The following is an 18,377-nucleotide window of genomic DNA, read 5'->3' as shown; positions in this document are numbered from 1 at the left end:
AACAACAGGACTGTTGGTTTCATCTTCGATTTAGAACGAAACTGACTGGACGTGCTTGTAAAGTTTCCCGAAAAACTTTTGGCGACTTTCATTAGCAGGTCACCAACATAAAATATCATCAACATATCTACATCAAGCCAACGTAAAACTTCATTTCCTAGGAATACATCTAGTTTCATAATATTCCATGTATAGATTTGAAAGTACTGGTGATATAGGATTACCGATAGCAAAACCGATTTTTTCCCAATAATATTTACCCTGTATCGTGAATTCCTTATTCAAAACGCAAAGTTCCCCAAATAATATAAATACATTATTACTGACTGGCAAATTGAGAATACTTAAGTCATTTCAAAGGAAATCAAGCAAATCTCTGATAGCTACTGATTGGTTGGGTGGAAAGCGCAGTCTAATAATGAAAAGCAGTACCAGGACATGAATAAATAGCATCATCATCTTGATTTCATGAATGACTTTTCGGTTACAACATGTTCTGTCTTCAGAGCTTAAAACATAAAAAGCCGACGTTGTACAACAGAGCGAACGAATCTAGATATTACTTTTAAATTTGAAGTAGAAATCATTAATCATACAGCACTTGTAAACACTCGTAAAAAATCACAAAATCAATATGCAGTGCCGATACCCAGAGAGTAATTGCAAAATCTAGTATAAAAACAGGCAAAACATATTAAACAATAATCAGTATACCAAATAATTATAACCTGTATAATTACAGGAAATATACTGGCTACACCAAGATGAAAGAGGACATGAATAAAATAAACAGGGAAAATCACAACTTCTAAATAAGACCAAGTCCAAAAAATAAACCAAAATAAAGTACTCTAAACCCGGATGAGTAAAAAAAAAAAAAAAAGAATGTGCTTGAGATAAACATGACTTGCAGCAACTTGATCAGTAATGACAGAACGGATATTCATAATTCACATTTTTCCCTCCACCTGACAGTCAAAGGAGGGTTTGTTATCACTGGGATCAATAGGTGTCCGTTCGTAGAGTTGGGCGACTGGGTAGACTGCTGTGTCTTAAGTATTTTTGTTTTGTTTTTTAATAATGAAAAAGTGAAAAAAAAAAAAATCAGATTTCAGTTCTACCTTCGCAGGGAATTTAATTGAATGCTTTTGTCTGCTCATCATCAAATGATTCTATAAACTTAGCGACAACTGACTCTTTGTTTTTTACCCTCCACCTGACAAGGTCAGAAGAGGGTGTTGTTATCACTAGGATCAATAGGTGTCCGCCCGTAGAGATGGGTGGCAGGTCAGCTGGCTGGGCGTCGAAATTTTGTTTCTGGGACTCAGAAAGTATTCATTATAGAGTCATGAAATTTGATATAGTTACGTGTCATACAATGAACTGGTGCCTTTCGACAGGTAGAATGTTGTGACTTGAGTTTTTCTTTCTTTTTTTCTTTTTCTTTTTTTAGAAAATAATGAGAAAGTTATAAATCCAGAGATTTCAATGCAACTTGCTCAAGGAATCTGAAAGACACAGGTTATGTATTCTTAAGGTGCTCTCCGTACACTCACTTTTAAAAGATTAGGGGTGGGCGTTATGTGCTTGATTTGGTGTGCAGGGTGGTGGGGGATTTGTTTTTGGCCAGATGGGAGGTTGCAACAGTGTCGGGTTGCATTTGTTTCATTATTATCATCTGGCTGTATGGTTACAATCCAGTGTTGTATATGATTTTCTAGGTTACAGGAAACCATTTGATTTGTCACTTAGTATAGTCACCTGAAGTGGCAAGAAGAAAATTAAAAGTGACAAGAACGAAAGGGAGAAATAGGAAGAGAAGAGAGCAGACACAGAAACAGAACAATAAAGGTGAAGGAAAAAGTAGGTAGCACTACATCAAGTGAATGGATGGAGGTCATCACGACCGGCAACTATGAGACAGTGATTGAGATAGGAATGACGCACGCCTATAGTTTAATGACAAAACTTCAAAAATTTATACATAATGATATATAACAGTACATGTAGTACATAAGACAGTACCTGGAGGGGTTGAGGGAGAGCCGAGAAACTGTCCTGGTGTTTCTTAGACTAACAGGTGAATGTCGCATGGTAAGGTTGATTGATTGCTTGATTGAACATAATTAAAATCTGGTGGCGCACCTGCCATGGTCACATGTCGCTGGACAACATGGTAAAAGATACAGCAAATAAAATGTGCATATTCAAAATAAAGTTAATCTCGTTAGCAGAAAATTAAAAAACACTGAAAATAACAAACGAATAGTTTTTAAAAATATCAATTACTTATAAAAGTGGAAGGAGGCCCGCCTCCTGAAGAAAACTAAAAACATCGGTAAAATCGCTAGAGGCTCCATCAAGCATCGAGAAGAAACAGTAAGTACCATCTGCCCTTTACACCTGTGGAGAAATCTCTGACGTAGGTCCTCAGACTCGGACACTCGACCAGCAAGTGACGGACAGTAAAGGGAACAAGGCGATCATAACAGTACGGTTGAGTCTCTCCACTCATCACGAACCCATATGTAAGCCAAGAGTCCCAAATGCGAAGCCTAGCAAGAACCACCTCCAATCACTGAGGCATGGAAGGGAGAACCCTCGGCACAACCACTCTCTGAAAGATTTCTTTTAATTTATTATGTGGAACACCATCCCAGTGTCCCTGCTAACACGTATGAATTGCATACTGCAAGTAAGGTGTTACATTAGAAGCAGGAAGGGGGTAGTCGGTTGGTGGCTGTTGAGAAGACGCAGCTTTAGCTACTGTATCTGCCCTCTCGTTGCCTACCACACCAACATGTGAGGGAACCCAACAGAAGTCCACATGACGGCCACGACGGCCAAGAAGAAAAAAAACACTCTAAAATGGATGGGATGCATTAAAAAACTCCAGTGCGGAGAGAGCACTAAGGGAGTCACTAAAAATCACAAAAACAGATTGGGGGAATTAAAAATGATTTTGAGAGCATGTAATATCACATTCAGTTCCGCCGTATACACTGAAGTAATACCAGGAAGGCTACTGCCCCTACTAAAGGAAGGAAAGATAACACCAAAGCCTACTCCAGTATCAGTCTTAGACCCGTCAGTACACAGAGAAGGCATGTTCCAAAAAGAGAGAGAAGGACACCTGAGAGGGAAGTGAGCTCTTTTTACCGACAACGGACCTCCAAAATATCATACGAGGGAGTAGCCAAATACCCACCCTCGGGATCCGATGTAGACAAACTGCCAGTCTCAGAACAGAGAGAGCTAACATCATAGACTGGACCCTGTAACCAAAAGGCTTTGGAAAACGAGGACGGGTGTCATAAACAGAAGATCAGGAATCTCTGGAGATGATGGCACAAGAAATTGAGTCCAGAATGCGATGGAGATGATACCAACACCTCATCATCAACGAATGGTGTCACAAATCCAAGGGGAGTATACCAGCATCCACCAACAAACTTGAAATTGGGGATGACCTGAATTCCCTGGTTGCCATATGTACACCAGCATGATGCACAGAATTTAACAACTGGAGACAGGCATCTGTTGTGGAAGAGTAGATCTCATACCCATATTCAAGTTCAGGAAGAATAAGAGACCTATGCAAGAGGAGCAGGGTCTGACGGTCAGCACCCCAAGAGGTATGGGCCAAAATCCTCAAAAGACTCAAAGCTTTAATACAAGCCACCTCAACAGAACGAATATGAGGAACCCATGTTAGTTGTCTATCAAACAGAAGACCCAGAAACCACGTCTCATCCACACAGGATATTCTCCGACCATAGAGATACAAGTAAGGGTCTGGGTGAACCCCCTGAAGATGACAAAAATGCATAACCACTGTCTTTGTTAAAGAAAAATGGAAGCCACGAGACTCTGCCAAGCAGATATTCTAAGAGCCAGCTGCAACTTCCTCTCTATCAGACATTCTGGATGTGGTAAAGGAAATTGAGAGGTCATCGACATACAGTGAGCCTCGTACACCTTCAGGAAGTACACTGATTACGCTGTTGATGACCACAGCAAAGAGTGTAACATTAATGATACTCCCTTGTGGTACTCCATCCTCTAGTGCACAGGCGTTAGAAAGCACTCCTCCCACTAGGACCCTTAAAAAACGATTAGATAAAACTGCTGAATAAAAGTAGGCAAGAGCTCACAACGACATAATTCATGAAGAAAAAGTAAAATGCCATGATCCCAGTCAGTGTCACATGCCTTCTCCAGATCGAAAAAGATTGTGACCTGGTGTTGGTCAGTGGAGAAAGCCTCACAGACAGAAGATTCCAAGGACAGTAATGCATCAGAGGTATATCGGAATTTTCGAAAACCATACTGAGCAGGGAATAAGAAGTCACCTCTCTCCAAAAACCACACAAGCCTAACACTGACCATCTTTTCCAGAACTTTACATATACAAGAAGTCAGAGAAATAGGCCGATAATTCGTCGTGGGTAGGTGGTTCTTACCTGGTTTGGTTTGGGGATGGGGATAATCACAGGAACACCCCAACAAGACGGAAACTCACCAGAACACCTGATTTTAATAAATAATGAAAGCAAAAACAAAAGGGACTCATCATACAGGTGATGTAAAAAGGCATATGGAATATCATCACAACCAGGAGAGGAATCATGGCACTGCAACAGAGCCGCCTGGAGTTCAGAAATAGAAAATGGAACATTGTAAGTCTTTCCCCCAGAAGATGCAAAACTGAGACCATGAGACTCTAGGCGCCAACGGTGGCTGATGCCTTATCTGCATCCTTTTGTGACACACGGGCAAAATGATTGACAAGCAACTCTGCAACAGCAATAGGATCAGCCACAGTTCCACCTGCTGCAGATAAAACAGGAGGAGGGGGAACAATAAATTTTCCTAAAATTTTCCTTACCTGGTTCCACATTTGAGTGATGGACATCCTCAAACCGAAGGAGGAAACATATCCCTTCCAGGATGAATGCCTGGCCTCCTTTAAAACCCGCCTTATATGAGCTCGTGCCCTCTGATAGGCCACCAAATACAGAGGATCCCCATGGTGACAACAAAGTCAACAGAAGGCGACTCATTTAGCTCTCACTGCAGAACTGCACTCAGAGTTCCACCAAGGAACCAGACGTTTAGGAAATTTACCCCTCGTTCTTGGAATAGATAAAAGGCCTGCTCAGTGCAAAAAGCCATTGAAATATGACAGTGCCTCAGTAAGACAGCCAAACTCATGGAGAGAAACGGAAGTGGAACTTAATTCCTTAAAACATGGCCAGTCAGCCTTATCCAGAAGCCAGCGAGGAAGATGTGGCAGAGGTCCACCTGCACTAGCAGTTAAGAGTAATGGAAAACGGTCACTGCAGTAAAGGTCTGGCAACAAATCCCAGGTAAAATCTAAAACGGCATCAGCTGAGCATAAGGACAAATCAACTGCAGTAAAAGTTCTAGTCTGGCTATGGAAATAAGTCATTTTATCAGAGGTGAAAATGCCCAACTCCTCCTCATCCATTAAAGAGGCCAACATGACACCCTGAGGGTTGGCCTCACTGTTTCCTCATAGTGGATGGTGACCATTCATATCTCCTAGTGACAGAAAGGTTGAAGGAAGGCAACAAATAAGGCGTTCCAGATCCGCCCTTTCAACAGTAGCACTAGGAGGAAGATAAAAAACTGGAAACTGTATACTGCCGATGTAAAAACATCTGGACAGCAACACCCTACAGGGGAGTGATGTCCAGATGACTGTATGGAATATCCTGGCGAAGGAAAATAGTAGCACCACCATGAAGACCTTGGCGCAGCACAGGATCAGAATAAAAGGCATGGTAGCCAGAAGGACTGGAAGGAACAGCATCACCCACCATGGTCTCCTGGATGTACATGCACAGAGGAGTAAATTAAGAAACAAGACACAGTTCTTCATAGTTAGCACATATACCCCGACATTCTCCACTAGATGATAGAATCTATAGTGGAGGGATGACTAGGTGCAGGACTGTACACCTGACAAGTAAGCGAGTTTGAACTGATGCTTATGAAGGCCCTTCGGAGGAACTTGTGCAACACCAGAAACTCGCACCCTCAGTTGAACATCCGAAGGCAAACGTGAGGATGAGGAAGTAAGTTCTACAACACTTCTTCTTGGAATGGGCATACCAGTTTGTTTGGAAGGCAGCTTGGGGTCTGCCTTTGGAGATGTAGGACGGCCAGTGCCCCCACCAGAAGCCCCAGATATGGAAGTAGAGTCCACAGGACTTGAATTATTTGAGGAGAACATCCCATGCTTCAGATCTGAAGCACCAACAAGCTGTCCAACAACATCCTCAGGTGGGGATTGGACCAGAGGTGAACTACTAGCTTCAGCTGTCACCTGGCTAGATCCCTCAGCCTGCTGGGCAGAGGGAACAGGAGAGGTGTCGACACAAGGGTCGACAACAGAGGCATTAGGTGGCCGGTCTTCAGGCTCAGAAGACTCTTACGAACAACAGTGACGTTTACCAATTGGTACAGATGGAGCCTCGGGCATACTGGGTAGGACCGTAGGACGGGAGAGGGAGTCTGGTCAACGTAGACATCTGCCACCACCACAGAAGTGTACAAGCCATCAGCCACCGATGTGGGGGTGGAAACAGTCTGAGCTGCATTCAGGCAAACATCATTCTCACAAACAGTACTAATCATGGGGACAGCATCCTGGAAATCATGACTTGAAGGAGTGGGTAATGGATGGGTCGAGGCTGCCCCTTAGATACAGGGCGATGCACTGACATTCCAGAAAGGACAGATACATAAGTAACCCTGGGCTGAAAGAAGAGTCTGGGCTTTTTTTTTTGTTTCAGGAAATGAAACCCTCTCATGTGTACGAATGGACAAAGTCTCCTTTTCCAGGCAGTATCTTGGACAGTCTTCAGAAGAGACAGCATAAGGACCTCCACAGTGATAGCATTTAAGGGGTCCTGTACAGTCACTGGTATGGCTTGGTCTGCCACAGGAGACACAGACACCAGGAAGGCCAGCCTGTGCACAACGGCAAAATTTGCTAACGTGGCGATATCCCTGGCAGTGGAAGCAGCACTTTGGGGTTGGTACATATGGCTTCACAGGAAGCAACAGCCAAGCAGCTTCACAGACGTAGGCAACGTTAATTTGTCAAATGTCAGAAATAAGGTCGGGTTCAGTGTCAAAATTCTATCAGTTTTCTTCTGAAGGCGCTGAACCTTCACCACACCGTATGACCGTAGTTCCTCCAACAGCCGTGCCTGTGAGTATCAGAGGAGGTCACGGGAAAATACGACACCCTTACATTGGCTGAAGCTGTCATGAGGGACACACATAATGGCTGCATCAGAGACAGTGGTCAGACATAGTAAACAGGAGCTCTCTTCATGGGAAGATACTTCTGTAAGTATGCTCCCATCGCCCTGGGAAGAGATCTTAGGCTCCCTTTCACAAACTGACACTATGGCACGGTGTAATGCAAAAATATCAATATCAAGCACTGACTCTCCCACGGAGAGTTTCAGGACTAGATATTTAGCATAAGGTGCCAGCACCATTTCATCTGCTTTGAACTCCGGAGCTGCACCAACCCAACATGAGTGCCTCCCAGTCCCAGCTGAAGGCTGCAGCAGAGGAGGATACTCAACAGGGGCCTGGTAAGGCTCCAGAGTCACAATATAAAGGTAGCCAGGCATGGTGTCAGAGTCGTCAACTGAAGGTTTTCTAAAATTTGCCATTATACTGCTGATAAAAACTTCATTCCCCCATCCCTCCACCCACCACAGAGCCCAACAAGGGGAGGTCTTATGCCAGGGCCAGCACCACTGGCAACCCCAGAGGTAGCAGGAGAATATATGTGAGTAACCACCAGGGGACCTGGGCAAGGGTGACTCCATGACGATAGGAGCCACCAGGCCCCCCCCCCCAGTGCCCACTTGACCCTAGCCAACACATGAAAAGCCAATTGACCTGGTCAGACCAGGTCGCACATCAAGACGGAATAAGAGACCAAAGAGGTGTATTGCTAGCTGCAGGATGCATCATGCAGTATCAGCCAAACCCCAGGACTCCCATCTCCCAGCATTATGGGATGCCACACGTTGCAAAAATGAGGGAAGACAACAGTCAAGCCCAAGATGGCAAATGGGCAGGAACTAACATTACCAGCAGGCCTCCTCCACGAGTGATGTAGGGGGTGCTTGGTCCACAAGGCCAACAAATGCCGGACCCTACGAAGGTAGGGATGTCTCCAAAGTAGGTGGCACAGCCAACCACGCTTCAAGCCCCACCACCACGTCAAGGTGACCCCCCGCAGAGGGGTCGCATGGTAAGGTTAATGTAAATAGTGTATATCCAATGCAGACCAGCCTTTGTGGAATCATACATATTAAGGCAAGGATGCAGAGATTCAATTTTGTGAACAGTCAATCAAAAGCCAAATTCACTGAGTAAGGTGAAATATGAAGGTCACGTGGCATGTTCCAGTTAAAAAGTTTTGATCCAATATGGCGAGACATGGTGAAAGAGTTGTGAGGGAGGCAATGTTGAAGTGATTTGATTGTAAGAACACGTTGCTAATACTGAAGGTCACAAAGCAACGGCAATGTTCGACCCATTTTTGTCTTTATTTTGATAAACTAACTGAAACAGTTTTGATATGATTTTAACTAACTGTGGCGGAGGAGCTTAGGTTAGCCAATTAGCTAAGTTACTTGTTTTTTAAAACTATAAGATGAAGGTCAAATTCATATGTTAAGGTCAGCTTACTCAGTTCTGATGTGGAGTAACCCAAGCTCTGTGTAGCGACTCAAGAAAAAGCAGGGAAAAAGGAACTTTATTTAAAAGCAATCAATTAAAGATCAAGGGCACAGGGTAAGGTCCAATGTTAGACCCAATATCTCAAACAGTTGCCATTCAGTTTAAACCAAACTTCGTGGAAGGATCAGCCATGAATGAAGAGATTGAACTTTAGACAAATAGGTCCAATTTTTCTATATCACTGCTGACTACACTCAAGTCATGTGGAACTGAGGTTGATCTTATCTGTCGGTTACAGATGCATCAAAAATGACCATCAAGTACTTAGAGGTGTGCTTTCGTCTTGGTACAGTTAATTACGCCTCCGCCCACCTATGGTGAAGGAGGCATTAAATGAATGGTCTGTCCATCCATGTGTCCGCGGGTAAGTGCATGCATGGGTCAGTGAGTCCATAACACTTTTGTAGGCGCGATATCTCATAAACACATCAACTGATTTCCACCAAACTATTGCCAGTGATGCAGTATCAGGAGATGATAAGCTGATTAGGTCAGCTAGGTCAACGGATCAATAGTCAAGGTCATATGGGGTTGATTTAGTTTTTCCTTGTGGACGTGATATCTCCTGAACCCCTCGATGAATTTCTACAAAACTTTTGTCAATGATACAGTATGTAGGGACGATGATCTGATTAGGTTAGCAAGGTCGTGGAGGTTGTACGGCAAGTCTGTGCACGAGGCTTGACGGAGGCATACCGAGCGAAGCTTTGTGGTGACATCTCTGGACCCAAGTTCTTGGCGTTTTATTTTAATAATAAGACCACGAGAGGTTTCATGCATATTCTACTTCCAGTTGCGCTGATAACAGACGTCTGTTCATTGGATGACCCTAAACTTACCAAGATTCTTCTGAGCAATATTACAGCAAGGTACTAAGAGTGAAAGACTATAAATGGAATACAGTTGATGTATGTGTATTTTTAAATTTATTTGAGTATTTTTTTATTTACTGACTTATTCATTTATATTTAGGTGTAACAATTAATTATCCTTGTATCCCTTAACCCCTAGGCGCCGGTCCACATCATATGACGTGTTGGTAGAGGCATATGGTCCACGTCATATGATGTTTTAATTTTTTTGCGGGCATGTTTGAACTTCATAGCAAGCCATGTGGACTCATAGTATTGCCCTGGCATGGCTGGTGCGCGAGGTCACGCTGGCTGGCCGGGGGAGGGGACAGGGGTGTGGGTAGGGGGGGTGGGAGGGCAGCTTAGCAGGGAGGAGGGCCGTGGTGGAGGGTGGTGGTAGGCCGGGGTAGGGAGAGTGTGGCCTTGGAACCAGCTGATACTGGTTCGGGTTGGGGTAGGGGTCGGGACGGGTAGGGTGGGGTGGGGTAGTGGGGAGGGCTACTATAATCCTTCCAAAATATCCAGATCATTTAAGCGTTGTCCCTCAAGGGAGTTCCTCTACGTGTGATGTTGCCACAGTTTCTACTGGGCCAATTATCGGATTAGAGACAAGGGTTAACCTTCACTCCCAGCTCACTACCTCTCTCTCTCTCTCTCTGCATATAAAATCAACATTTTATGGAGATTTATTTCAATAAAAAGTCTATACGGTTTTATGAATTATTAGAATTTGAGGAAAAGCCTCCTGACTTTGTCTGTCTGTCTCTGCATATAAAATCTACAGTTTATGGAGATTTGTTTCTCTAAAAAGTCTATACGGTTTTATGAATTATTATTATACTTGAAGCCAATCTCTGTGAGAATCTTGCATAGGGACTCAATGCATCCATTGAAGGAGATATTTTCCTTAAGTTCTTCTTTTATTTTATGCAGTGTAAGGATCTCCTTCCTTTCATAGAATCCTAAGACGGTTCTTCTCACCACACGTTTGTTGATGTCGTCTAACTTAGTGACGGTTGCAGAGCGCTTCTTTGTTGGTGACGAGAATACAGGCTGTTCTGGTGACTTTTGTGTAATGCAGGCTTGACTGAAGGAAGAGCAAATTCGTCTGACTGTTACTTCACTCACGTTGGTGGCCTTTGCCGTTCGAGCAAAAGTTTTTGAGGGATCAATTAAAGGTTCCCTGTTTGCTTTCTCTTCTAAAAAATACTTATTTACGCTGTAAATAAGTTCCTTTTCTCGACTATGAAGCAGACGAGGGCGAGTAGTAAGAGTAGGAGCTTCCATCTTTGATGGAGGTTAGAGAGGAACTGACCTGCGGATTGACACCTGACCCACCCTCACTGACTTGCCTACAAGCATGACAGAGTTGGAAAGCAACGTTGCCAAGTGTTGAGGTATTTATAAAAAGTCATTGTTATTATTAAAAACAATAGGCATTTTCTTACACTATATAGCCTTATTAGAGAATTTTATATCTATCTATCTATCTATCTATATATATTGTTACATAGCCTATGATTTCATCATCCTTTGTGTAATTTTAACGCACAGTATGCTGCATGTTTGATCACGAGCGTGTTCTGCCTCAGTCCCCCCCTTCTACCGTTATAGTAGAGTAAGTCGTCCTTTCTGTTGTTCAGTGAGGGATTTTCAGCTCTTTGTCCCCATGGCTTCATTTGCGCGTCCTTCTTACAAGTTGCATCAAGCTCTGCCGGCCCCTATATAATGAGCTCAGTCTCTGCATCATGGCCACTTAGATCTGCTCCTCATTTTGTTCACATCTCTGTCCTCCCCTGTACCGTTATTATTATTGTGATTGCTCCAGAAGTCTCCAACCATCTAGCAGCTGTGTAATTTGAGTATAACTGCTATTGCATTTTTTTTCCTTGTACTGTATAGCATAAGGTGTTGATTTGTGGGCCTAGTGAGGTTTTTTGTAATTTGTGTAGGATTCATTTTGTCAGCCAGTTTTAATATTATTTTGTATCTGTAATAATTTATCTTGCATTTACTGAGCATTACCCAGTGTATTTTCATTTTATTAGGGCTGACTTAGATAAATTTACTCTTGCTAATTTCGTGTTAATAGAGGCTATTGCAGTTAACCATATATTTAACCTGTTTTTTGCCATTACATTATCCTTATGAGTCCTGAATGTTTTGTTGTTAGTTTGAGCATTAAACTTTAACTTGTAATTTTACCTAACTCTTTTGTTTTGAACCTGGAACTTTACGGGACAGTAGTGATTTTTAGTATTCTCACTTAAAGTGTACATTATCTTTCTCTGTTCCGTAACATAAATTTGGCGACCTCATATCAGGATATTCAGGATATTATCATAAGGATATTGTTTGTTATTTTGTGACTGTGATTTATTCATGATGTCTTCTATTGCTACGCTTGATGAAGCCAAAGATTTTTTGTCAAATGTGCAGTGTGTGATGTAGAAAACAGAACAAAGAATGAACTTAAGCTTGTTGCTCAACAATTGGGAATTGTTGTTCGCTCTCATCATTCTAAAGATCAGATTGTTCACATGATTAATGAAAGCTTGTTTAATGTAACTCCTCCAAATGAGCAAACGCAGATTGAATTAGCTAAGTTACAGCTAGCCCTGCAGGAGGCCCGTGCTAAGGAGGCTGAGTTTCACGCACAAGTTGAAATTGCTAGGATTCAGGCAGACCATGAGTATCGCATGAAACAATGTAGAACTGGATCATCTAGCTCTGATGATTTTGATGTGGCTAAAAATGTTAAACTTGTCCCTCTTTTTAATGAATCTGATTTAACTAAGTATTTTCAGTTGTTTGAGAGGGTAGCTACAGGTTTTAATTGGCCAAAAAAGTATTGGCCAGTACTCCTTCAAACTGTTCTCACCGGTAAAGCTCAAGTAACTTATGCATCTTTGCCTCAGGATCAATCTGATAATTATGATGTAGTTAAGAGCTTGATTCTTAAGGCCTATGAGCTTGTTCCTGAAGCCTATAGAGTAAAATTTAGGACAACTTACAAGCAAGATAAGCAATCCCATGTTGAGTATGCAAAAATCAAAGAAGATCTGTTAGAGCAGTGGTTAAATTCTAAGAATGTGGATTCTGATTTTGACAAATTTAGGCAGATGATTTTGCTGGAGGACTTCAAAAGGTGTATTAGTAAAGATGTAAGCCTATATCTTGATGAGAGAAGAATAGATAATTTGTCTGATGCTGCAGTTTTAGCTGATGAATATGTTCTCACTCACAAGAGATATTCTAGAGAAAAAGGGAAAGCTGAGAGTAAGTACGTTGCCTCTACTCAGAGTACAGGTAACAGGAAGGAGAATAAAGATGATGTTTCTCAGGAAGTAAATACCAGCTTCACCTCTAGATTTCAGAAAAGTAAATGTACTTATTGTAGTAAGCTTGGTCATACTACGGAGAGATGTTTCAGGAGACAGCATGATGTGAACAAAAAGGAGTCTTTAAATATTCAGTCAATTGGTCTAGTGTCCACTAATGAGAGTTCCCAGAATTCTTTAACTGAGTTAACTGAACCTGCTTTGAGGGGTAACTTAAATTCTCATGATGGAGCTCCTCTTTTGAGCAGTAACGTGGGTGACACTCTCAAGAGTTCATGTGCTAATTTCCTGTCTGATGGTTTTGTCAGTCCTCTGGACAATAATGACAGGAAATCAGTTAAAATATATCGTGATACAGGTGCTTGCCAATCCCTTATGCTGACCAGTGTTCTAGGCTCTAATGTTAATTCCTCTGATGAAACTGTAATCTTACAAGGTGTAGGGAATAATTATTTCTCTGTCCCTCTGTGCAGAGTGAATTTAGAGTCTGGTTTTGCTAATGGTTCCGTTATGGTTGGGTTGGTTGAGACACTCCCAATGTCAGGTGTAACTTTCTTACTTGGAAATGATATTGGTGGAAGTCAAGTGTGTCCAGCTCCTCAGTTGTCTAGTGAGCCAGTGGCTGCGGCCCAGGATTGTGGTGTCCCTGATGTGTTCCCTGCATGTGCTGTCACTAGGGCTGAGTCTAAAGTTACTGGTGATTTAGAGGATAATGATGATGATGATGTTATCCTAGCTGACACTTTTCTTGCTAATTGGGACCACTCACCAGATGAGGCAGTACCCCGTAGTGTTGATAATTTGTCTCGTCAAGAGTTGGTTGAGTTGCAGGTTGCTGACCCTGAGTTGAAAGGTCTAGCTAACTCTGCTTACAGTGAAGAAGAGTCAGCCGGTGCTTCTACTTGTTATTATGTAAAGTCAGGAGTACTTATGAAGAAGTGGAGACCCCCAACAGCATCAGCCGACTGTGAATGGGAGGTTGTACATCAAGTTGTCATCCCTCGTGTTTGTAGGCAGGATATCATTAGAGTGGCTCATGATTCCAGTTTGGCAGGACTCCTGTGAGTGTGGAAGACTGTGGCACTCATTTTGAAACACTTCTACTGGCCAGGTATCTTCAGGGATGTTTCCTGGTATTGTAAGTCTTGTCACACCTGTCAAGTTGTGGGGAAGTGTAATCAGACCGAAAATGTTGCACCTCTAGTTCCCATTCCTCCTTTTGAGGCGCCTTTCACCCGTGTGTTGGTGGATATTGTGGGCCCTCTTCCTAAGACTTCTTCAGGATTTTCTTATGTGTTGACCATGATTGATATGGCTACTCGTTATCCTGAAGCCATTCCACTTAGAAATATCTCAGCAAAGAACGTGGTTAAGGAAATGCTAGGGTTCTTCACAAAGTTTGGTCTGCCCAAGGAGGTACAGTCAGACCGGGGAAGTAATTTCATGTCGAATGTTTTCAAGCAGTCTCTGAAAGAGTTGGGCATCACCCAGATCACGTCTTCAGCTTACCATCCCCAGACCCAAGGAGCGTTGGAGAGATATCATCAAACAATCAATTCGATGCTCAAGAAATACTGTTTGGAACATCAGAAAGACTGGGATAAAGGTCTTCCATTCGTTGTGTTTGCCGCAAGAGAATCTCCAAATGAATCACTGGGCTTCTCACCTTTGAACTACTGTTTGGCCATGAAGTAAGAGGACCCCTTAAGTTACTCAAGGAATGCTGGCTGTCGGAGGAAGATGACGTCAACCTGCTGGAGTATGTGATGAAGTTCAAAGAACGGCTGTCCACTGCTTTACAGCTGGCGAGAGAGAATTTAGGAGCTGCTCAGGAGAAGATGAAGACTTGGTATGATAAGAAGTCCAGGTTACGCCACTTTCAGCCAGGAGATCAGGTTTTGATTCTGCTACCAGTTCATGGGCAACCTCTTCAAGCCAAGTTTAGTGGTCCTTATTTCGTGGAGAAGAAACTCAGTGATGTCAACTATGTCATCGCCACACCAGATCGTAGAAAGAACAAGCAACTTTGTCACATCAACATGCTAAAGTTATATCACAGGCGGGATGAAAATAACCCAGTCTGCACTGTAGCTGTTCCACCCGAGTCTGCGAGTGAAGCTCTCCCATGCAGTATGAGCCTGAGTGATAGTTTGGGGAAGAATCCTGATATCATGAATGATCTCCAGACTAAGCTTTCTCATCTACCTCCCGAGGAAAGGCAGGAGTTTTCGGCATTACTGCAGGAGTACCCGCAAGTGTTCCGTGCCACTCCAGGAAGAACTACTGTGTTGATGCATGATGTCGATGTTGGAGACGCAAAGCCAATTAAACTGCCTCCTTACCGTGTGAACCCAGTGAAAGTTCCTCTCATCCAGAAGGAGCTTGGCTACCTGTTGGCCCACAAGATGACTGATCCCTGTCAGAGCGAGTGGAGTTCTCCTGTCACTCTAGTCCCTAAGCCAGGTGGGTCACAGCGGCTTTGCATCGACTACAGACGTGTTAATCAGATAACCAAAACAGACACTTACCCTCTCCCTCGTGTGGAAGATTGCATAGACAAGATCGGAAAGGCTAGGTACATAAGTAAGTTTGATTTGTTAAAGGGATACTGGCAAGTACCTATGACTGAATGTGCTAGGGAGATCTCATGTTTTGTAACACTAGGAAAGACTTTTGCATGTTCCGTAATGCCATATGGTATGAAGAATGCACCAGCCACATTTCAGAAGCTCATGAATGTTGTAACAGAGGGTTTGGCAGGGTGTGTTGTTTATATTGATGATGTATTAATCTTCAGTGACAACTGGAAAGATCACCTATGCCATGTCAGTAAATTTCTTGAGCGTTTGGTTCAGGCTAATCTTGTAGCTAATTTATCAAAGAGTGAGTTTGGTCAAGCTAAAGTTCAGTACCTTGGGTATGTAATTGGTGATGGACATGTTGCACCACCAGGAGCTAAGGTTCAGGTTATAAGTGATCTTCCCAGACCTAAAAGTAGGAAAGAGCTACAAAGATTTTTGGGAATGGTAGGTTATTACAGGAGATTTGTTCTTAACTTTTCTATTCTTGTATCACCACTTACAGACCTACTGAAAAAGGGAGTTAAATTTGTCTGGACCGATAACTGTGAATCCTCTTTCAACAAACTTAAAGCTATTCTATTAAGTCAGCCAGTGCTCGCTACTCCAAATTTTGCTAAGCCTTTTAAGATGGCTGTTGATGCAAGTGATACAGGAGCTGGGGCTGTTTTGTTGCAAGAGGATGATCAGGGTATTGAACATCCTGTATCTTATTATAGTAAGAAGTTCACTCCACCTCAAAAGAACTACTCAACTATTGAGAAAGAGCTTTTGGCCTTGATTTTGGGTTTACAGCATTTTTCATTTTATTTGTGTTCTGGTTTTGACCCCATAGTCATTTATACCGATCATAACCCACTGAAATTCCTTAGTAAGTTTAAAGATAAAATCGGAGATTGACAAGATGGAGTCTACTTCTTCAGGAGTATTCATTAGACATACAACATGTCAAGGGGAAAGAAAATGTCATTGCAGATTGCTTATCTAGACTTTAGACAGATTGTTTTAGAGTAATAAGAAATTTCCACAAATTTCTTTTTCTTTGTGGGGAGGTGTTACATAGCCTATGATTTCATCATCCTTTGTGTAATTTTAACGCACAGTATGCTGCATGTTTGATCACGAGCGTGTTCTGCCTCAGTCCCCCCCTTCTACCGTTATAGTAGAGTAAGTCGTCCTTTCTGTTGTTCAGTGCGGGATTTTCAGCTCTTTGTCCCCATGGCTTCATTTGCGCGTCCTTCTTACAAGTTGTATCAAGCTCTGCCGGCCCCTATATAATGAGCTCAGTCTCTGCATCATGGCCACTTAGATCTGCTCCTCATTTTGTTCACATCTCTGTCTTCCCCTGTACCGTTATTATTATTGTGATTGCTCCAGAAGTCTCCAATCATCTAGTAGCTGTGTAATTTGAGTATAACTGCTATTGCATTTTTTTTCCTTGTACTGTATAGCATAAGGTGTTGATTTGTGGGCCTAGTGAGGTTTTTTGTAATTTGTGTAGGATTCATTTTGTCAGCCAGTTTTAATATTATTTTGTATCTGTAATAATTTATCTTGCATTTACTGAGCATTACCCAGTGTATTTTCATTTTATTAGGGCTGACTTAGATAAATTTACTCTTGCTAATTTCGTGTTAATAGAGGCTATTGCAGTTAACCATATATTTAACCTGTTTTTTGCCATTACATTATCCTTATGAGTCCTGAATGTTTTGTTGTTAGTTTGAGCATTAAACTTTAACTTGTAATTTTACCTAACTCTTTTGTTTTGAACCTGGAACTTTACGGGACAGTAGTGATTTTTAGTATTCTCACTTAAAGTGTACATTATCTTTCTCTGTTCCGTAACAATATATATATATATATATATATATATATATATATATATATATATATATCTATCTATCTATCTATCTATCTATCTATATATATATATATACAGTACTGTAAATAAATTTAATTTAGAAGTAGTAAATAGCTGACATGAGACAGAGAGGTGTGTTTTGGCACAGATTCGGCAGTGTTGAGCGAAGGGGAACTCCCGTGAGGGACAACGCCCAAATGATCTGGATATTTTGGAAGGACTATAGGGGGCCATGACGGGTGTGGGGGAGAGTGTATGGGTGCTTGAAAACAATTGTACTGACCATAGCCAACATTTAGGGAGTATCACATTGTCAAGAAGTACTAAAAACAATGAAATAATGTGTAAATAGTGTGTAAATAACTGTGAATACCTAAATAGACATAAGTTTGTTAAATAATAAATATCATGGAAAACATAAAATAAGCCGATCTTTATTTATTACTTTCTTGTTTTTTTGCCATTTTAGTTGTAACATTGTGTTCATACGGCACTGTGAATTAGTGAGAGAAACAAAGACACACTCAACACTTATTCTGGCGACAGATATCCTCCCTCCTCCCTCCATCAACCACCGTCATCACACCACCGTGACCTTGAACACGCTCAGCCCAGTTGCCACACACCTGCTCCCTCATGTCACACCACCACCTCCAAATTGCCAACAGAGAGTAGGTACGCGCTTTTTATGTTTTTTGTCATTTGTGATTGATTTATAATGAAGAAAAAATTATTTTGGGGAAAATCGATTATCCTAAAAATAACCCGGTTCTGGGACGTGCATGTCTACCCATGCCCGGTGCCTAGGTGTTAAAAATCTAACAAGAGTGAAAAGAATCCATCAGGTTGCATTACTTGCAAGTATACGTCATTATATCTAAGTATGAACCTGGCTACTGTGATTATGGAGTCAGGTACATAAGTTCGCATAATACTCCACCAT

Source organism: Coenobita brevimanus, chromosome 14, assembly GCF_032717465.1.
Source record: "Coenobita brevimanus isolate Jiangsu-jjx chromosome 14, ASM3271746v2, whole genome shotgun sequence".
Classification (NCBI taxonomy): Eukaryota; Metazoa; Arthropoda; class Malacostraca; order Decapoda; family Coenobitidae; genus Coenobita; species Coenobita brevimanus.
This window is presented reverse-complemented; position numbering follows the sequence as displayed.